The 23,476-nt window shown below is 45.3% G+C and overlaps 1 protein-coding gene across 2 annotated transcripts in view; it reads right to left on the reverse strand.

Moving 5' to 3' along the window:
• The window catches only part of NYAP2 (neuronal tyrosine-phosphorylated phosphoinositide-3-kinase adaptor 2), a 956,845-nt gene that overhangs the window by 467,455 nt on the left and 465,914 nt on the right, over nt 1–23,476 (reverse strand). The window lies entirely within an intron of this gene.

Below are 23,476 nucleotides of genomic sequence, written 5' to 3' on the forward strand. Positions count from 1 at the left end.
TGAACGGATTTACACCATTTAAGCAAAAAAGCAGATCGGGCTGTAGCTGCAGCTAAAGGTCCTATGGGAAATTGCATGGGGAAAACACGTTTTGGGACCCCCCTTTTTTCTGGGCCCCCGGTACACGAATCATCCCGAGACTTTCAGGATAGGAGCGGACCGGATTTTTTATATTACCTACTGGCGGTCGCCAGTAGGTAGTTATAGTTAGGACCCTGTTTCCATAGGAAATCCGCAACATTCTATTTTGAATAACTTTGGCGCCGGTCGACGAATCCTCGTTAATTTCTCAAAATAGGTGGGGCGCTACGCTACGCTCCTACCCTGAAAGTCTCGGGGGGATTCGTCAAGCGGGGGCTGAGATAAAAGGGGGGTCCCAAAACGCGTTTTTCCCATGCATTTTTCCATAGGACCTTTAGACAGGGCTACAGCCCGAACGGCTGAACAGAATTACTAGAAATTTGGCAGAGAGGTAGTCCTCAGGTCAAGGAAGTGCCTTTTGTAGGTTTGGTGTAAATCTGTTCAGTAGATTCTGAGAAAATAGCCTTTAAATCAATATATATATCTGAGCCAGCTTACGGTACGCTTACCGTAAGCTTACCGTACGCGTACGGTGGCGTGCGCGAGCGCGATTCTGATTGGCTGTTACATCTAAGTAAACATTCGAATCGGTCGAAACCAGGAAGCGGCGGCCGCCATTTTCTCTCTCGCACTCTGAGGGGGGGGCTGTAAACAAAGGCAAAAAACATATAAAGGGGCTGTTTAGACAGCGCCCATGCACATAGCCATGTTAGTTGAGTCCTCAAAGATCCCCCAAGGACAAAAACGGTAAATTTTTATTTTTTGAAAATTTCGCCGATTACGCTTACCGTACGCGTACGGTGCGCTTACGCTAAAAATTTTAATAAAAAAAAAAAAACACTCTCTGTGCATGGCATATTATTGTCATCACTTACAAATTAAATTTAACAGATTACCTATCACAAGGAAGCGCATAATATGTCCTCCATGTGCGCACGGTGCGTAACGTGGGCACGCGGTGCGCGTAGCGCACTGCGTGCCCACCTTGCGTGTACGGCACTAACTGCGTAAAGTGGGCGCGCACGCCACGAATGGCGTAAAGTAACTTAGCATTTAAAAAACCGTACAAATTCACTGAAAAAACCATAGGTTTCACACACGTTATAGTTAGGAATTAGCATTTAAAAAACCTTGCAAATTCACTGAAAAAACCATAGGTTTCAGACATGTTATAGTTAGCGGAAATTTTACTGATAAAAAACGAATGAAATTCCCCCGTTATAGTTAGTGCAGGCAACTATAACTCACGCGACCGCAATCTTCTGCTGATGACATATGTGTCTTTATGAAAAAAAAATATTTGTAATATATGTATAGCTAAAAATTTATGGAAGAAGACATGGGCAAATAAGTGTCTAAATACAGTATTAGCATCAGCAGAGGATTGCGGTCGCGTGAGTTATAGTTGCCTGCACTAACTATAACGGGGGAATTTCATTGGTTTTTTATCAGTAAAATTTCCGCTAACTATAACATGTCTGAAACCTATGGTTTTTTCAGTGAATATATATATATATATATATATATATATATATATATATATATATATATTGGTCAAACTAAATGATTCCACAGTGTGGCCATCCGGTGCTGACATCTAGGGGTGGAGTCCTGTACCATAATATATAATTAAACAAATGGATGTCACACTCCAGTCTTGATGCAATCAGAAGTGTTTATTTACCATTGCCACCAACGCGTTTCACCATCAAGGCTTGTTCATGGTTAGGGAAGTCTGTTAACACTTTCCATTATGTACTACTGCTCCCATGTTTCCTCAATGAGGCATTGTGGGATATGTAGTTTGTTATAATTGTTCATACAAATTGTTTTACAATATATACAAATATTTACAATGTTCATATTCCAATTGTATACATAAATTATTCTGCAACATCACTTCTTAGTGTTGGGTTGGCCATGTTATGTTTCTTTACACTTTTATACACTTAATTAGTTATTTTTGTAAAAGTAGGGGCTCAGTTTGTCTTTACATGTCTCGTCTCAGTGACTAATGACATGCTGGCTAGCCAAAGTAGTGTATTTGCATGCATCCTCTGTCCTCGGTCTTGAATTGGTCAGTTTTATGTGTCTGTTTCCTTTCACAGTTTTTTCCTGGGATCCTTCTCTTGACCCTTGTTATTTACTTCCTCTAGTTATGTCTAAGTGACTGAATTTATTCCAACCTCATGATGAAAATTTCTCGAAAATATGTGATTGCTAGATTATTTCAGATTATTCCTTTGCTCATGATTTGATTATTACCTTCTGGCAGTCGCCAGCAGGTGGTTATAGTTAGGACCTATTTTCCATAGGAAATTCACAACATTCTATTTGGAATAACGTTGGCGCCGATTGACGAATATTCGCGAAATTTTCCACTCCTATCCTGAAAATTTCACGGTGATTGGTCAAGCGGGGGCCGAGAAAAAAGGGGGGTCCCACAACGCGTTTTGCCCATGCATTTTCCCGTAGGACCTGTTGATGCAGCTACAGCCCGAACTGCTGAACGGAATTACACCAAATTCGGCAAAGAGGTAGTCCTCAGTTCAGACTCGTGCCTTTTGCTTAAATGGTGTAAATCCGTTCAGTAGTTCCTGAGAAAATTAGAGTTAAAAAGATAGATATATCTGGGCGGAGCCTAACCACACATCTCATCGTGAGATCTGATTGGCTGTCAGTACTTCATCCAAGAAGTGTTGGCAGCCATCTTGGGAACAATATACATGATAGCACCTCATTAAAAAGCATTGCAGTTAATAGAAAGTTTTAAGACTTTAGTTACATTATAAATCATTTGTTGATGGTACCATACTCATTTTAGGAATTGTGGTGTGTTCTAAGGTGATTTTACCATGTGAAAAAGCCTTCTGCTGTGATATCATGAATCATGTTTGATAGAAAACTATTTTCTCATGCTTTTCCCACAGAGGTTTGGAAGGTGATCTATAAGCTAAACTGAGAGCATATTGTCTGTAAATTCACATTATCTTTCTCAGTCATGTGAGAATGAAGTCTGACATTCTCAGTAAAACATGTACATCCAACAAGGGCAGAGACTGTCAGTTGATTCCTTTGTGTTCTACTGCAGCTTCCCAGAGTGTTCTAAAGAACAACTAGAGAGCTAACAGTCCTACTTATGACAAACGTACTGCGCACCTGAAGCCATCTTGATTGGAATAAAGTGGTAACTCTTAAAACATTTAATTTAAAAAGGAACACAATGAGGGGGTTCATTTTGTCATAGAAAGTATGATTAGTGCTGCAGAAAGAAAATTTAGGGCACATTTCGAGTGACTTCTCAAATCCTCTTCTATTTCATTAAAAAATTCTGACATGCAGACTGAAACATGCACTTTCAATACCAGCAGCAGACTTCTCTGGTGAGCAGTAGCTTTACTACAGTGATCTAATAAGCAACTAGAGTGCTAACATTCTGAATTTATGGCAAATGTGTGACACATCTGAATGCTTTCTTGATGGAATCAAAGTAAAAAACTGAAAGTATTTCCAACTGAGGAGACTGTAGTAAATGAGGAAATTAAGAAACTTCATAACAAATAAGTCTCCCAAAATGGCCACCAGAGACAAAAGAGCCCAAATGTAGCACAAATATCACCCAGAGGTAGCCCTAGTATAGCCCAATGACAGAATGTCCCAGAGTGTTCTAACGAACAACTTGAGTGCTAACAGTCTTACTCATGACAAAAGTATGGCACACCTGAAGCCATCTTGATTGGAATAAACTGGTAACACTTAAAACATTTAATTTACAAAGGAACAAAATGAGGGGTTCATTTTGCCATAGAAATTATGATTAGTGCTGCAGAAAGAAAAATTAGGGCACATTTTGACTTCTCAAATTCTCTTCTATTTCATTAAAAAATTCTGACATGCAGACTGAAACATGCACTTTGAATACCAGCAGCAGACTTCCCTGGTGAGCAGTAGCTTTACTACAGTGATCTAATAAGCAACTAGAGTGCTAACATTCCGAATTTATGGCAAATGTGTGACACATCTGAATGCCTTCTTGATGGAATCAAAGTAAAAAACTGAAAGTATTTCCAACTGAGGAGACTGTAGTAAATGAGGAAATTAAGAAACTTCATAACAAATAAGTCTCCCAAAATGGCCACCAGAGACAAAAGAGCCCAAATGTAGCACAAATATCACCCAGAGGTAGCCCTAGTATAGCCCAATGACAGAATGTCCCAGAGTGTTCTAACGAACAACTTGAGTGCTAACAGTCTTACTTATGACAAAAGTATGGCACACCTGAAGCCATCTTGATTGGAATAAACTGGTAACACTTAAAACATTTAATTTACAAAGGAACAAAATGAGGGGGTTCATTTTGCCATAGAAATTATGATTAGTGCTGCAGAAAGAAAAATTAGGGCACATTTTGACTTCTCAAATTCTCTCCTATTTCATTAAAAAATTCTGACATGCAGACTGAAACATGCACTTTGAATACCAGCAGCAGACTTCCCTGGTGAGCAGTAGCTTTACTACAGTGATCTAATAAGCAACTAGAGTGCTAACATTCCGAATTTATGGCAAATGTGTGACACATCTGAATGCCTTCTTGATGGAATCAAAGTAAAAAACTGAAAGTATTTCCAACTGAGGAGACTGTAGTAAATGAGGAAATTAAGAAACTTCATAACAAATAAGTCTCCCAAAATGGCCACCAGAGACAAAAGAGCCCAAATGTAGCACAAATATCACCCAGAGGTAGCCCTAGTATAGCCCAATGACAGAATGTCCCAGAGTGTTCTAACGAACAACTTGAGTGCTAACAGTCTTACTTATGACAAAAGTATGGCACACCTGAAGCCATCTTGATTGGAATAAACTGGTAACACTTAAAACATTTAATTTACAAAGGAACAAAATGAGGGGGTTCATTTTGCCATAGAAATTATGATTAGTGCTGCAGAAAGAAAAATTAGGGCACATTTTGACTTCTCAAATTCTCTTCTATTTCATTAAAAAATTCTGACATGCAGACTGAAACATGCACTTTGAATACCAGCAGCAGACTTCTCTGGTGAGCAGTAGCTTTACTACAGTGATCTAATAAGCAACTAGAGTGCTAACATTCCGAATTTATGGCAAATGTGTGACACATCTGAATGCCTTCTTGATGGAATCAAAGTAAAAAACTGAAAGCATTTCCTACTGAGAAGACTGGAGTAAATGAGGAAACTTCATAACAAATACATCTCCCAAGATAGCCACCAGAGGCAAAAGAGCCCAAATGCAGCACAAATATCACCCAGATGTAGCCCACATGTAGCCCAATCGCAGAAGTGTGCAAAACACTTATTTTTTGTGTATTTGCAGTTTTATATAGTGCAGACTTGTCAGGTGTTGGAGTGCTTTAAATGAACATTGGTTACATCACACAAGATCAAATTCATTTTGGTTGTAGACATGGGGAGATTAAGTGATTTGACCAGAATCACAGAATGTTGAGCTGAAGCAGAAACTCCAACCTGGTTTCCCAGTTGCAAAGTCTGCAGCTCTGGAAGTAACACCACATCCCCTCCCCTAGGTGCAACATTTAATCAAGTGGTCAACTGGATAAAAAAAACATAAAGATTACAAATAATTTAAAAGTTCTTTGTCGCTATTTGAAAACTCAGAAAATATGTCCTCATTTCAGTTTTTTAGAGCACTAACCATAATTTTGATGCAAATAAGACCCTCTCATATATGTAATTTCTAAAGGAAATGCTCTAGGTATTACAGTTTTGATTACTTCAAGATTACATCAGGTGTTCCACACTTTTGCAATAAATATAGAATGTTAGCAATCTAGTTGTTTATTGAGATACTGTTGAGAGGCAGAGGCCAGGGACACGGACTCTGAAAATTGAAGGCATGTAGGAGAGTGCAGAGGCAACAATTTGACCACACTGGACAGGCAGGAAGGGCAGTGGCAGCACAAAAGACTATGGATGGCAGTGGAAAGGGGGACAGGGGCAACAAACCAACAATACAGGACTGGCAAGAGAGGCTGTGGCAATGTAATAGACCATTGTGGGCAGAAGGAAGAGGCAGTGGCAGTGCAACCATACATGCCAACAGACCCGTTTCAGCCAGGAAACGTCCAATGTTTTTAAGCTCAAATGGGCTTTATTTGATCTGCCTCCTGTCTACAATCTCCTCTTTTTCAATGTAACTCAAAGGGGAAAATCAATACCCCATTTTTTTTTCAAAATCTCCCTCTTACCAAGTTCAAAATGTTTGGATCATGGTAGGCAGGAGGAATTGGGGTAGGGACATGGACTCGGATAACAGAGGACAGGAGAGACATGGAGAGGTGCACCAAACTGACCCTACAGGGCAGGCATCAGGGTTTGCAGCAGCACAATACAACACACAGGGCATGCAGGACGGAAGTGCAGCACAACAATCCATAGAAAACAATAGGGAGGGGGCAGGACCATGCACATGGACAACAGATAACAGAGGGGAAAGAGGCAATGGTAGCTAGCTGACCATAATGGACAGACAGGAGAGAAAGCTGCAGCATAACAGACTATAAGGGCAGGAGGGACGGATCAGGGGTATTACAATGGAACAAACAAGCCAGGAGGGAGGGAATAGTGGTCTGCACATGGAAACAGAGGGCTGGGGGCAAGGGGGCCGGGCAGGAGCAGCAAGATAACCATGGAGGTCAGGCAGGATGGGCATTTAGAAACAAGACACACCACGGAGAGCAACAGTGAGACTATGATGGCATACACACAGACCATGGAGGGAAGGTGGGAGGGGGTCAGGGGCAGCTAGCTGACCACACAGGGAAAGTGGGAGGGGCCATGGCATCACAGAAGACCATGCATGGCAAGCGGGAGGGTTAGTGGCAACACAATGGCTATGATGGGCAAGAAGGAGGGTGCAGGGGCATACACAAAGGACCATGAAGGATAGAAGGGAGGGTCAGGACCTGGGCACAGACAAGAGAGTTCAGGGGAAGGGGCCTCACAACAGACCGTGCGGGGCAGGCAGGAGGAGCAATTGCAGCACAACAGACCAGGGAGGGCAGAAGGGTATGGCAGTAAAATGGACCATGGAGGACAGGAGGAAGGGGATAGGGGCATGGCATGTGGACAGGCAGGGTGGAGGTGGCAGGGACAGGTTACAGTCATCTGACAATGCTAGGCAGGTGGGAGGGGAGTGGCAGCTCAACAGAACACTCAGAGTAGATAGGAGTGGCAGGTCCATGGAACATGGTGGGCAAAAAGGATGGAGCAGGGGCATGCACAAAGACATCGGAGGGCAGGGGGAAGGAGAATAGGGGCAGCAAGCTAATCACAGAGGCTAAGCAGGAGGTCAATGATGGGCCATAGAATTGGGCAATGGAGGGCAGGAGGAGTGGACTGGTATATCATGCTAAATGGAGGGCAGTGGCAGCACATCAGACCATGCATGGCAGGAGGGAGGAGGCTAGTCCATGGATTCAGACAACAGAGGATAGGGAGGAGGTGGATGGGGTAGCAAGCTAACTGTTCAGAGAAGGTGGGTATTAGGAACTTTATTGTTTTTAAAATGTGTGTCTGTGCGAACTACTTAAAATATGAACAAGTATGCAGCATAATCTCACTTTTATTCAGTAAGAAGAGGACGTTTGTGACTGTGACTCCGGGCTCACTTGGCAGAAACACCCCCTGACCCTCCACCCCCAACGCAAAATGTAATGCCTGTGAAAAGGGTAGGTGGACGCAGTGTTATATAGAACATAGTCCTGAGAGCACGATTGAAAATGAAAACTAGATATAGTATATGGTATAAACTATGCACCAAAAAGTGTGATATAAGATGAACCGGGGCGTGAAATATAATATGCAATACATTGTGCGCAATGACAGATTCATTGGAGAGTGCGAGATAGCACAGGCACTAGCACGTGCTATGCGATATGCGCCTTGGAGTGTAATATGCACAGGGCAGTGTTGTGTAACCTAACTAGTCTCTAAAGTTGTAATATAAAATAAGTGCTAGGGAGTGTAACGTTGCATATGCACTGTGACAAAGATATGGATCCCAGATTGTAATAGGTATGGCATAGCGCTGTGCGTTATAACATAGGCATCGAGGAAGGCACGTTAGATGGGGCAATATAACCCGTGCGAAGGCAAGTGTGGCATGACATATTCACCGGGTGGTGTTACAGTGCACATGGGCTAGAGAGTGTCATAGCATACACACTAGCTGGTGGAATACAACACAGAGGTGTGTGGCACTCAGCAGGCACTGGTGGGTGTAACACAGCATTGGGCTCAGCAAGGAGCACGCTGTGACTCTCAAGTGAGGTTCTTCTCCTTTCCAGAGAGTAAAATAAAAAGTATTACACATCCGGCGGTGGATGTGTGTTTTATTAACCGTGAGGGGGGTTTCTTGCATAGTTTGGTCGAATTTTTGTCGAATCCCCTTTGAATGGCTTGGTGTGTGTGTGTATTAAATGTGCCCGTCAATAGCTACCCATGTTTGTATAAATAAACGACAAGGGTGTCTACTTGGAGAGTACCCACCGGCGGGGGTGCCGGGATTAGGCACGGTAGGGCGTCAGACACGTCAGAGCTTCACTAGCGGTGTAAATACATTCCACGTGGATTAATTGTATGCATAGTCGCCTTTTAATGAATATCACGCAAATCGTCATGGTGATAGGTAAATACGGATTATCCAGCATGTCCTAGGTGTTTCAATATATATATTTAAAAAAAAAACAAAAAACAAAGGCCGGCCCTGGGGGATGGGGTCTCCGGGGCCAAGAGTGGCCTGAGGAGGGGGGCAACGCAGCCCCCCTCCTAAAGAATTAAAAAAAAAGAAAGGCCATGACCCGGGGGTTGGGGTCCCTGGGGCCGATTAACTAAAAAAAATAGGGTGCAGGCCCTGGGGAATGGGGTCCCCGGGGCCAATAACTTAGAAAAAGAAGGGCTGCCACACAGCCCTCCTTCTTAAAAAAATAAAAGACCGGCATTGCGCCGGAGGCCACGCCCCCTCCTTGCAGCACTCTGAAAGTTGTAAGTTGGGGAATTAATTCCCCTTCAATACTGAGGCTCCCTGAGGGCCAACTAGCCCAACAGGTATCTCCAGTATGCGCCAGGGAGCTGCGTTGCAGACAGGTGTTCTGAGGCCATGCCCCTTTTTACACCTCTATGCAACGCAGCTCTGTGGTGCTTACTGGAGGTACCTAGTGGGCTAGTTTGACCCTAGGGACCCTTAGGATTCAAGGGGACCTAATCTCTCAACTTAGAACGTCCACTGGGCGCGTTTACACAGTGGTGAAGGGAGGGGACGGGTCATGAGGTGACGTGTGCAAACATGCCCTGTGGCGCATTTTAAGTTTGGGAAATAATTCCCTTTCAATCCTGAGGGACCCTGGGGGCCAACTAGCCCACCAGGTGCTTCCAGTAAGCGCCACTGCTCTGCGTTGCAAAGAGGTGGTGCAGGCTGTGCCCCTTTTTACACCTCTCTGCAATGGCACTTACTGGACGTACCTAGTGGGCTATTTTGCCCCTAGGGACCCTCAGGATTCAAGGGGACTTAATCTCCCAACTTAAAAAACGGCCACAGGGCGTGTTTACACAGTGGGGAAGGGAGGGGACGGGGCCTGAGGTGACGTGTGCAAACATGCCCTGTGGCACGTTTTAAGAGGTAGTTTTAATCCCCTGCCCTATTATATACTAGGGGCTTACAGAGGAGGTCATGCTAATCACAGGGGGACCCCAACGCATAGTGTCCTCTAGTGTATGTAGGTGTTTTCACTGTATTCTGAGTGTCTTTTAACATAGCACTGGCTCTAAGACTGGTTAGTCAGACTAAGTTGCAACCATTATCCGTCTGAAAAAGTTGTGATAGAGTGGCAGACCTCCTCTCCCCCTAATACAACCTTTGATACACACATTCAAAAATAGAAACTAACATTTTCAAAACAATGGACATACCAATACCAGTTACAACAACCTATTCAGTAATTCTAATATCCACATACACATCCACTCATTCACCAACAGTCCTATACAGTCACTCATACATGTACTCACTCATCATATGTACTCATACACCTATACATCCTGTTACACAACGCCACTCATCCATAGAGTTACTCACACAGATAGTCACTCATGCTAATAAAGAATCAAACATCCATTTACTTGCATATACAGTTATAAACACACCACCACACTTACTTCTACAGAAACTTACACATACTAAGGTGCCGATTCCGATCCGTTAAAAATATTCCCCGTACGAATCGTATCCAGATTTTTGTACGTACGAATCGTACAAGTCCCATACAAACTGGCAAGTACGATTCGTATGTAAGAAAATCCATACGAATCACATTGGGAAAATTCCCCGACACGTCCTCGGGTCGGAAATAGTGTCCGAAACGTCCCCGGACAGTTTTACGTACGAATCGGTAAACTGAAGTCCGAGCGCGCAAGTACGATCCGTCCCGTCCGTCCGAATGCACAACGGTATGGAAAAAACACCGTACGGAGTGAACTCCCATAGCAACCATGGAGACGTCCAAACATGTGCCCGCATACGCGCCGAACACCCCCCCAGCCCACGCCCACATGTACGCGCCGTACCCCAGCCCCCCATGTACGCGCCGTATCCCAGCACCCCATGTATGTGCCATACCCCAGCCCCCCCATGTACGCGCCATACCCCAGCACCCCCATGTATGCGCCATACCCCAGCCCCCCATGTACGTGCCGTACCCCAGCCCCCCATGTACGCGCCATACCCCAGCCCCCATGAACGCGCCGTACCCCACCTCCGTACCACAGCCCTGTACCTGTATGCACCGTACCCCCACCCCCCGCATGTACAGAGCGTACCCCCACCCCCCGTATGTACCGAGCGTACCCCCACCCCCCGCATGTACGGTGCGTACCCCCATAGGTATGGAGCGTACCCCCACCCCTTGTAGGTACGGAGTGTACCCCCACCCTGTGTAGGTACGGAGCGTACCCCCACCCCATGTAGGTACGGAGCGTACCCCCACCCTGTATAGGTATGGAGCATACCCCCACCCCGTGTAGCTACGGAGCGTACCCCCACCCTGTGTAGGTACGGAGCGTACCCCCACCCCGTGTAGGTACGGAGCGTACCCCCACCCTGTATAGGTACGGAGCGTACCCCCACCCCGTGTAGGTACGGAGCGTATCCCCACCCCCCGTATGTACGGAGCGCACCCCCACCCTGTGTAGGTACGGAGCATACCCCCACCCCCCGCATGTACGGTGTGTACCCCCAGCGCGTAAACTCTTCGTTTATTATTATGCAGAGTTAAGGGTTGCGGAGGAGGAAGCACCCCACTGACATAAGTTATAAATCCCCAATGGTCTGGTTTTAGTTTCAGAGTGAGAGCGTTGTGGTCACTATCATCACGAACGACCACCCAGAAATCTAGGACCTTATCCCAGGATTTTATATCGATCAGGATATAATCCAAAATCGACAAGTGCCCAACTCTGTTGAAGGTAGTTTGTCCAGGCTGGTCAGATTTGAATCTGCCATTACAAGCCCTCAACGATAGGGAGAGGGTAAGAGAAAGAATTTGTAACACTAGTGGGGTCCAGGCTCTAACCGCAGGAATCATAGGCTCAGGAATGTTCAAATGTGTATCTTCCGCAACAGGGTCATTTTGAACTGAGAGGCTAAGTGGCTCATATTGACAATTAAAATCGCCACCTACTATATCAGGATATTCTGGATCTAAAGTCAGAATAAAATCATTCAAAGCTGTAATGACCTTAGATTCACCTCCTGCTGGGGAGGGTCTTGAATAGACATTTAAAAGAACTAAATGTTTATTCCCAGGCAAGTCTAATAGAACACATAAGATGTCATCAGATCCCGTTTGGAGTTGCCTGGCTGTGGCGCCCAGGTGGATTGCAACCCAGGTGCTAAGACCTCCAGAAGGTCTCCCCCTGCCACTAGATGAAGCAAGAATGCCAAAAGAGGCAAACCCTTCTCGTTGGTAATTTTCCGTGGCCCATGTCACTTGTAGAAGACAGATATCAAAGGTGTCCATGAAGTTACCCCACTCTTTGCAGATCTGTTTGCTCTTTAGGCCCGCTACGTTCCAAGAGATAAGATTGACATCAACCTTGGGCTCTCGTTTAGTAGGGGAGTCACTGGAAAGAATACATTCCTTGCCCAGGTTAATCCGACCATATTCATGTGCCAGCACCCCCGGCAAAGGCAATACGGGAGGATCTTCCAAGTGTACAATAGAACATTCCATAGGACAGGCTACCTTGGGGTTAGGTGTGAGCACAAGGGGAGAGGGCTCGGGCCAGAGACAGTTAACCCCCCTAGCTACCTTGATGTTATTTAACTCTTTCTGGGCCCCAGTCAAGATGGTAGAGACACCGGGGTCCAAACGTCAGTCCACCTGATCTAGCACACTATAGTTGTTAAAATGATAGAAGGATTCAAGAGCAGGTGGGCAAAATTGCATGTCAGCTTGTGTTTCATTAAAACAATGAGGAAAGAAGCCCACCTGGTCCCAACCTGGTCCAATCGCCCCGCTCCTCCCAGGAGCTTCACAACCCAATGAGGATGGACCCGGGTAGAAGCAGGTGAGCGGAAGGGCTTTAATGGAGGTTTCAGAGCTGCCTGAGGTGCGTGACTGCGTATTACAAATGTAACTAACTGTTCTGGGGTTTCTGAAGTTAATTACAACGCAGTCACCCTGTAGAACTTTAGTTCTATGCCCCACCCAATCCAGCCGTCTTGCAAAAAGAATTTCGCTCCTACACCCTTTGGGAAGGGGTTTGTGGCAGTTCAGACAATGAATACACTTATTCTTGAGCTTACTGAAATCCTCCGTTATGCCCTTATCCAAGGTAGGAACCCCTGAAAGTACCACCACATAGGGAACTGATTCAGGGGGAAGGTCCAAACAGGTTAGCTTAGGTTTCACTTGAGTGGCATTGTTTGGGCAACTAAGTGGATTTTGTAGTGCATTGTTAGTGCTCAAATCAGCAGATGTATTTGTGATAGCAAAGTTACCCCTGCTCGGAGCATTTTCAGTTACAGTTGATGGGGCAAGGCTATCAGAGGCTATTTGAGTAGTGGTACCAGACCTATCACGCTGCGAGGTGGAATGAACTACAGCTCCTAGCCTCGGATTAGGGGGTTTAGGTGCAGGAACAATTGGTTCAACAGAATTTTTTACAGAAAGAGAAGAATTGGTATTAATGCCCTCCCGCAAATTAGGCTCAATAGCCCCCAAAGCACCAGCAAACCGCAATTCAAAAGCCGATAGCTTTTTTTCAATTACGTCAAGTCTATTGTACATTGGGAGGCATGTAGCAGTAAGTAGCTGCTCCAGTTTAGTCCAGAATTCTCCTCCAACTTCCATGGCTAGGTTGCACTCAGTACTTTGTGATGCCAAATTGACAGGTTCGGTGTTGACTGCACAGTCTATAGCTCCAAGTTTAGGCCGCTTAGAATATTTCGGTCTTTTATTAGTCAGGACTGTGCCACTCCGCTTACGTCTGACAGTCTGTTTTATCGAAGTAGCATTAGTTACTTCCGAACGGATCAGTTGGCCAGATCTAGTAAACCCCACAATAGTTGGAGAGAGGCTTGGAACCTGATCAATAAACTCTTCACGCTCAGTAGAGCTATTGGTATTATGGATCAAAGCTGGGGATATAAATGAGCTGCCATGGGAATTAGCGGTATGACTGGCAGTGCAATAGTTAGTTGGTGACAGCGCTGTAGCAATATTTCCCAGAGAAGACCTTTTAGTAAAGGCTTGGTCTAAAGAGAGCCTTTTTTCGGTTAACTCAATTTCTCTCTGTAGGACGGAGGAGGCCCTGGTGATGAAATTATCCAGTGTGCCAACAACTCCGGGCCCAGTAAGGGACTTCCTCCCCTTTCCCACACCTCCAGTTGCCATTCCCGAGACACCAACGACAATAACAGGCAAAGGGAACAGTAATCGTGAGGGGCCAGCAGTCCGATGTATTGAATGCAACACAGGCAATCAAAGGCAGAAGGAAACAAATGTAAGTCCACATACCCTAAAAGCCAAGAGCTAGGCCCCGTCCCGTCCTCTACCGACCTCGGACGAGCTCAGACGAGCCCGCCCTTCGCCCCGGACTACGCCCCGCACGCGTCCCACTAACGCGATTATGGGCTGGGTTCATATAGTGAAAGTAGGAGGGGCCGGGAAGAGTGACCAGGTGCGCTGTGTTGATTTTGTGGCTAAGCACCCTGGACCTCGCAGTCCCAGCAAGTAAAACAGACTCCAAGTGAAGTAAAATGATTAGCGCTGGATAAAAGGTCCCGGTGACTCCTCTATGCACAACAAACGAAGCGATTTAAAATCCAATGTCCGCGCCTGTCAATCAATTTTTCAAAAACAAATCATCCATTTAGACACTTAAATACCCATTTATTCTTCCATCGACCTTGAGATATACATATATAAAACATATGTAATTTTCAGAAAAACACACATTCACTGGATGATGTCATCAGTGATGTCATTTGAGATGTCATCAGTGATGTCATGAGTGATGTCACTGACCATGTCATGAGTGATGTAATATGTGACATCATCAGCAGTGCATTGCGGGCGCGCGAGTTATAGTTAGCTGAACTAACTATAACGGGGTAATTTCAATGGTTTTGTACGAGTGAAAAGTCCAGTTAACTATAACGCCCCTGAAACCTATGGTTTTTTCTGTGAATATAGATATATATATATTAATGTTCTCTTGATAATGAATTTCTAAGGGTATTAGATGTAGTTTGATGTGCATTAACAAGAACAATGAGTAGGGACAACACTTGACTTTTGTACGAGTGAAAAGTCCAGCTAACTATAACGCCCCTGAAACCTATGGATTTTTCTGTGAGTATAGATATATATCAATGTTCTCTTGATAATGAATTTCTAAGGGTATTAGATGTAGTTTGAGGTGCATTAACAAGAACAATGAGTAGGGACAACACTTGACTTCTGTACAGTCACAAAAAAGCTGATGGGCTAATAACATTTTCTAAGCATGAAACTCAGCTAGGCCTAATAAGTAGGAAGCTAGCTTGCCACCAGTATTAAAGGTCTGCTTTTAGTCAGCTGTGTGTTAAATGGACTCTGGAGTTCATTCATCAAGCAACGGTAAAGGTTATTAGGTAGTTGCTACATCGTAAAACACAAACCTGCTCTTTAATGAATGGCGGGAATTCATCAAAGGCGATGCAATGTCTGAAAGCCAGTTCATGTGTATTGAATTAATTACTGAGATATGTTTATGATAATGACCTTTCAACAGATGGCTAATCAGTAGTTTTGCACTCCCACCAAATTCATGAAACTGTTTAATCGTTTGTCAAATTCATCAACAGATGATCGCTATTCACAGCTAAAAGGCAGTTCTTAAAGAATTTTATAAGATACACATTGAAAATTAGGGTAAAGAGAGGAGGTTTCATATATGCTAGATAGATACACACTTGGTATGTTCTCCATAATGTGGCAACAACATGAGATCCGATATAAGGAGTTCAATCTAAGATGGAAATATTCAGGTGTATGTGTACTTTAAAAAAAGTAACAAAAGCCAATCAGAAAGTAAACTCTCCCCACAGACATATTTTTCACGTCTCTATTAGCTAAAGGATGTTTAGACCATAACACACTCACAAGAAGGGTGCAACGATGAATAGGTTCATACCTTAACAACAGCCTTAGGTATTGTTTCCATTAATAATGTATATAGCTTGTCATAAATTACAGAATTGAAGGTGTACAATAGAATGCCATTATACAAAAAGCATTGGGTTGTGAGAGCACCTTAGCAAGGGCACTAAAACACAGGGAATAAATGGAGACAGGGGCATTAAAATTGTATGAAAGGAAATTAGCTTGGCATTGGTAAGACTTTTTGAATGCAGAAAACTAAATAAAGGTTAGGATAGATGAGATGAGTTAAGCCATTGTGGATGATGGACACCAAAATAAAATAAAAATGTGTATTTTTGATCATTTCAATCTTGAATTGATATATGCCCACCAATCTTCGAGCAGGGGACGGTGGACACACATATGAACGTAACAAGCAATTATTTGGCACCAAGAAGAGGTGTCCTTGACCAACCAGAGTACAGTAGGTTGTTAAGAATATTTTCTTGTGCTACTCTACCTTGATATCTTTGTACCTGTCGTTAGAGAATTATTAATTTCAGGATGCAATCACAGGTTGAAGAAGCTGATAACAATGTGAGGCTTTCTTTAATTTCCATTTAGAGAAAAAGGCTTGGGAATGCCTAGAAAAGCATGAGCATGGGCGTTTACAATTAACAACCTCGGCACCTAGGCAGGTAGGTCCAGAGAGCACTGATGGCCGGCTAAGTGTCTTACATAGATCTTAGGAACACTCTGTAACTAATAGATATCCCAAAAGACCCCCGTTCATATCTGTAATCTAATGATTTATGAATGCCAACCTTCACAGTATCTAACCTCTACTGAGATCATTAAATTGAAACGTACCACTTGCTTGACTCCCCATTTCTGCCATTTACTTACTTACTTTCACTTCTTATGGTTCTTGACTGCTCGTTCCACTTTCTCAGAGGGCTTCTGCTTTTCTGACAAAACTCAAAAGTATACTCTTCATTACCCTAACCGCTTTGCCTTTTGGTTCTGTAATGTTACTTTAAGGGGATTACTCCTGCTTCAACTCACTTTCCCCCCCCCAAATATAATGGTCCCTTCTTTCTTTTCCTACCCTGAGCCACCTTTTCATCTACATTTTTTGAAGTAGTATCAATGCTAGTAGTAATTCACAACACATTGCCACATCCAAATCAATAGTTATTTTATTGTAATTAGCCTGTTCAAACCTTGATTTTTTTCTGGCTATATGTTGTATTTTTTATGTTAACCTTCCTAAGGGTCTGCAGGGTTACAGTTGAATTGATCATAACTGGCATTGCAGAGGGAGACCAGAAGGTGGCCCACTACGATGGGGAGAAAAGAGAAAATTAATGGGATACATCTTCCCATCTGTAATAACTATACACCAAAGGTGTTCTATACGTTGATCAGACAAACAACGCACCAAAACCCCAAAAGAAGTAGACAGCTTGACCTTAACGAAATGGAAACAATTCTTGTGCCCTATTGGTAGCATGTTTCAGGTCTCATCGTGGTCCATAGAAACTGGGGTGGGCTTAACCATATACCAGCGAGCACTTTGGATAGTTTCCAGCTAGGGTCTTTGAAAAAAAAATCCTTGGAACACCTAGGTATGCCTTTATTTGTGGTGTTTCTGGTATGATTAAAAACTGTTCTAATAGGAGGGTGTTTTGAAGATAATGGTCCTACATCCTACATAAAGCTGACATGTTTCAGCCCTAGCATATGCAGCTTTGGCGATCCTGGGCTTTCAGCAGGATTAAATCCGTATAAAGCCTTGATGAATGTGTGACTACAGGGGCATGCCCTGCATTCCTTATGTATGACATACCTTCCCTACAGTTCTGGGATGCAAGACGAGAACGCTTTTGGTGAAAGGGCGATTTTGCCACTTGTATATTTATATGTTGCACGCATTTGTATTTGTCCTGACCGAGTCTGGTTAGACATACCGACAAATTTATATGAGACATTTTACGGGACATTATACTAATTTAGTCTTATCAATCCAAACTGGTGAACACCCAAAATATCGATTCAGAAATATTGACTGCCCAGAATATCAAATTTCAAATATAGAGTGGACAGAATATCGAATCACCAAAATATAGTAGGTCAGAATATCGAAATTAAGGTAAGAAATATCGATTGCTATAATATCGAATTTAAAATATCGTTTTCCATAATATTGATTTTTTTTTTAGTGTTATATATGTTAGTATATGTGTTAAAAATATATAATATTTTTGTAATGTATGTTTAATATTTTTAAAGTAATGAATGTTATGTTATTTATTTTTTCCGTAATTTAATTCCGTAGCGGGTTGTGGGTTTAGAGGGGAATAGGGTGGGAAGTAATTTAATTATAGTAAATTAAATATTAGTTTTTAATAATTAATAATTATGTATAATTTCATTTTGCGTTTTAGTTCTGTAGCGGGTTGTGGGTTTATAGGGGAATAGGGTGGGAAGTAATTTAATTGTAATTAAGTAAATATGTATTTTCATTTGTATATATTGATAATTAATTAATTGGTAATTAAATATTAATTGGTAATTAATTTTTAATAATTGGTAATTAAGTTTAATTAAGTGATTAATTGATAATTATGTTCATTGTTTTAATTTATTTTTTGGACTGGGTTGTGTGTTATAGGGGAATAGGGTGGGAAGTAATTTAATTGTAATTAAGTAAATATGTATTTTTCTTTATATGTATTAATAATTAATTAATTGTTAATTAATTATTAATTGATAATTAATTTATTTATTTTTATTTAAATATTACATCATTACTTTCCCTACTGTTGCACTCTCTGGAGTGGGAATAGTAGTTTTTACCCTCCCACTATCCAACATTTTCTCTACTGTTGCACTCTCTGGAGTGGGAATAGTCATTTTTACCCCTACGCTATCCAACGCTTTCCCTACTGTTGCACTCTCTGGAGTGGTAATAGTACTTTTTACCCTCCCGCTATCCAGCATTTTCTCTACTCTTGCACTCTCTGGAGTGGGAATAGTCATTTTTACCTCTACGCTATCCAATGCTTTCCCTACTGTTGCACTCACTAGAGTGGGAATAGTAAATTTTACCCCTACGCTATCCAATGCTTTCCCTACTGTTGCACTCTCTGGAGTGGGAATAGTAATTTTTACCCCTACGCTATCCAACGCTTTCCCTACTGTTGCACTTTCTGGAGTGGGAATAGTAATTTTTACCCCTACGCTATCCAACGCTTTCGCTACTGTTACACTCATTATTAATTAATATAAAAATATTACTTTAATTGTTTTAATTATTATATATTATTTATTTTTATATTTAGATAATAGGTTTATTTATATATATGTCAATATATTTTTAATACTGTTTTAAATATTTTATAATTAAGATTAATAATTATTTTATAATATTATTAAGTAGATATGTAATTTAAAAAAATTACATGACATTTATTATTTTTACATTTTAAGCTTTTTGACCTCATTTTAACAAGGTTTATTTTAATTGTGTTTAATATTTAATTAATTTTATAGTATTTTTATTACATTTAAAAAATTCGATATTTTAGTTAACTATATTTTAACATTCTATATTTTGTGCTCAATATTTTAGTACTTACCTGTTTGTGGATAGGCATTCTATATTCTGTCCCTCGATATTTTGGAGTCGATATTTTGGGCAGCCTATATTCTGTCCCTCAATATTTAGTCACTGAACCATCCAAACTATCACAGCAGAAAGGCAGGCTGGAGCAAGAGAAAGGACATGTTCAAACATATTCTCCAGCCTCATATACCAGATAAAGGGGTCTATTTTGAGCTGGACAATCACTCATACCAGACAAGAGAGAGACAAGCTAGACAAGGCACACCCCTTAATTGACTTGCATATGCATGTATAACAGTTTATGCAGTAGTTTGTACATTTTCTATAACCTAACCATACTCTCATTTAAAATGGGCATACATGCAAATGTCCTGAACTTGATTTAATCCTTTCTAACTTCAAAACCCATATTTGTAAAAATGTACCTGCACATATAAGCCTAGATACTGCTGGCAGACTGATTGCAGCCCTCTAGAAAGGACTTCTGAGAGTTGTATCTCAAAACCTTCTATGATAATGGCTTGGAGATTCTTGTAGTCATAAAGGAGAATGCAATGTGTTGGTAATCTGGAAATAAGGAGGGAGGATGGAGGGAGAATAGAAGATATTTTGTGTTAGGGCAGAGTGCTGATAAACCACTGTCTTATGATGAAAGCAGGCAGAAAGCATTGTCAATGCACAGCAGCAATGCAGCTATAGGGTAACTGATTCCAGGATCATTGTTCCAGGATCATTTTATCAGTCAAGATTCTCCCAATTTGGTGCTGCCGTAGCAAGCTCTGTGTGACTGTGGAGCATTGAGCCACTTCTTTTTGTTCATTTTACTACATTGTTCTTATTGTAAAACTGCATCACAGAAAGGGATAGGTACACAAGAACACACACTTCCATTTTTTAGACCTGTGCGTGATCCTAGCTCCAAAATCTTTCTCTAAGGTGCCGATCACGATCCGTTAAAAACCGCGTACGAACCGTCGGTCGGAGCGAATTCCCCGTCCGACTCGTACCCGGTTGGAAAACTTTACAAACATGGAATCACGATTCGCACGGAAACACCATTTCCGTACGGATCGTAAAAAACACCGACCGACGAAAATATACATACGAATGTGATCCGGGAATGCTGCGACGTGACCTCGGGACGCTTTCAGGCAGCGTTTCACGAACCAGGAATTACGATTCGAACCGACAGCAGTCCGGACGGCAATATTTTCACGGCACCCAAAAAGTGCCGCAAAAGCGAAGTACGGCGCGAATCGACCAGAGTAGGTGGCCCGGTACGCGCCGCCCCCCCCCCCCAGCCCCCGTAGGTACGTGCCGACCCCCCCCCCAGCCCCCGTAGGTACGCGCCGACCCCCCCCAGCCCCCGTAGGTACGCGCCGACCCCCCCCAGCCCCCGTAGGTACGCGCCGACCCCCCCCAGCCCCCGTAGGTACGCGCCGACCCCCCCCAGCCCCCGTAGGTACGCGCCGACCCCCCCCCAGCCCCCGTAGGTACGCGCCGACCCCCCCTGTGTGTACACCCGTGTACGGTGCGTACCCCCCCGTGTACGCTCGAGTCGAACCCCCCCCGTGTACGCTCGAGTCGTACCCCCACCCGTGTATGTACGGTGCGTACCCCCACCCGTGTATGTACGGTGCGTACCCCCCGTGTACGCTCGAGTCGAACCCCCCCCCGTGTATGTACGGTGCGTACCCCCCCGTGTACGCTCGAGTCGAACCCCCCGTGTACGCTCGAGTCGAACCCCCCCCGTGTACGCTCGAGTCGTACCCCCACCCGTGTATGTACGGTGCGTACCCCCACCCGTGTATGTACGGTGCGTACCCCCCGTGTACGCTCGAGTCGAACCCCCCCCGTGTATGTACGGTGCGTACCCCCCCGTGTACGCTCGAGTCGAACCCCCCCGTGTACGCTCGAGTCAAACCCCCCCGTGTATGTACGGTGCGTACCCCCCCGTGTACGCTCGAGTCGAACCCCCCCCGTGTACGCTCGAGTCGTACCCCCACCCGTGTATGTACGGTGCGTACCCCCCGTGTACGCTCGAGTCGAACCCCCCCGTGTATGTACGGTGCGTACCCCCCCGTGTACGCTCGAGTCGAACCCCCCGTGTACGCTCGAGTCGAACCCCCCCCGTGTATGTACGGTGCGTACCCCCCCGTGTACGCTCGAGTCGAACCCCCCCGTGTACGCTCGAGTCGTACCCCCACCCGTGTATGTACGGTGCGTACCCCCAGCGCTACGCGGGGGGGTACGCACCGTACATACACGGGGGGGTTCGACTCGAGCGTACACGGGGGGGTTCGACTCGAGCGTACACGGGGGGGTTCGACTCGAGCGTACACGGGGGGGTACGCACCGTACATACACGGGTGGGGGTACGACTCGAGCGTACACGGGGGGGTTCGACTCGAGCGTACACGGGGGGGTACGCACCGTACATACACGGGTGGGGGTACGACTCGAGCGTACACGGGGGGGGTTCGACTCGAGCGTACACGGGGGGGTACGCACCGTACATACACGGGGGGGGTTCGACTCGAGCGTACACGGGGGGGTTCGACTCGAGCGTACACGGGGGGGTTCGACTCGAGCGTACACGGGGGGGTTCGACTCGAGCGTATACGGGGGGGTACGCACCGTACATACACGGGTGGGGGTACGACTCGAGCGTACACGGGGGGGTTCGACTCGAGCGTACACGGGGGGGTACGCACCGTACATACACGGGGGGGTTCGACTCGAGCGTACACGGGGGGGTTCGACTCGAGCGTACACGGGGGGGTTCGACTCGAGCGTACACGGGGGGTACGCACCGTACATACACAGGTGGGGGTACGACTCGAGCGTACACGGGGGGTTCGACTCGAGCGTACACGGGGGGGTACGCACCGTACATACACGGGTGGGGGTACGACTCGAGCGTACACGGGGGGGGTTCGACTCGAGCGTACACGGGGGGGTACGCACCGTACATACACGGGGGGGGTTCGACTCGAGCGTACACGGGGGGGTTCGACTCGAGCGTACACGGGGGGGTTCGACTCGAGCGTACACGGGGGGGTTCGACTCGAGCGTACACGGGGGGGTACGCACCGTACATACACGGGTGGGGGTACGACTCGAGCGTACACGGGGGGGGTTCGACTCGAGCGTACACGGGGGGGTACGCACCGTACATACACGGGGGGGTTCGACTCGAGCGTACACGGGGGGGTTCGACTCGAGCGTACACGGGGGGGTTAGACTCGAGCGTACACGGGGGGGGTTCGACTCGAGCGTACACGGGGGGGTACGCACCGTACACGGGTGTACACACAGGGGGGGTCGGCGCGTACCTACGGGGGCTGGGGGGGGTCGGCGCGTACCTACGGGGGCTGGGGGGGTCGGCGCGTACCTACGGGGGCTGGGGGGGTCGGCGCGTACCTACGGGGGCTGGGGGGGTCGGCGCGTACCTACGGGGGCTGGGGGGGGTCGGCGCGTACCTACGGGGGCTGGGGGGGTCGGCGCGTACCTACGGGGGCTGGGGGGGGTCGGCGCGTACCTACGGGGGCTGGGGGGGGTCGGCGCGTACCTACGGGGGCTGGGGGGGTACGGCACGTACCGGGCACCTGTTTGGACGTCTCCATGGTTGTTATGGGAGTTCGGTGCGGACGGTCTTTTCACCATATGGTTGTACATTCGGACGCCCGGGATGGATCGTGATTCCCCGGTCGGAGTTCACCTTTCACGTTTGTACGGTGAATCGTCCGAGGACGTGTCGGACACATTTTCCGACCCGGGGACGTATGGGGAAATATTCCCAGTGCGGTTCGTATGGACTTTTTACCATGCGAATCGTGATTGCCAGTTCGTACGGCACTTGTACGATTCGTACGGTAAAAAAACCCGATACGAGTCGTACGGGGACATTTTTTACCGGATCGTGATCGGCACCTAAGTGTTCAGATGCAAGAAAGTGTGTGTTTCGTCTCTGCCCAATCTTGGACACTTATTGCGTGACAGAGTTTAGGTCAGCAAAAGAGAAAGGAATACAAATCCAATGGGGAAATTAAGTCAAGCAAGAGGTAAAGTTGAGGCCACTGAGGTTG

Source organism: Triturus cristatus, chromosome 11 (assembly GCF_964204655.1).
Source record: "Triturus cristatus chromosome 11, aTriCri1.1, whole genome shotgun sequence".
Lineage (NCBI taxonomy): Eukaryota > Metazoa > Chordata > Amphibia > Caudata > Salamandridae > Triturus > Triturus cristatus.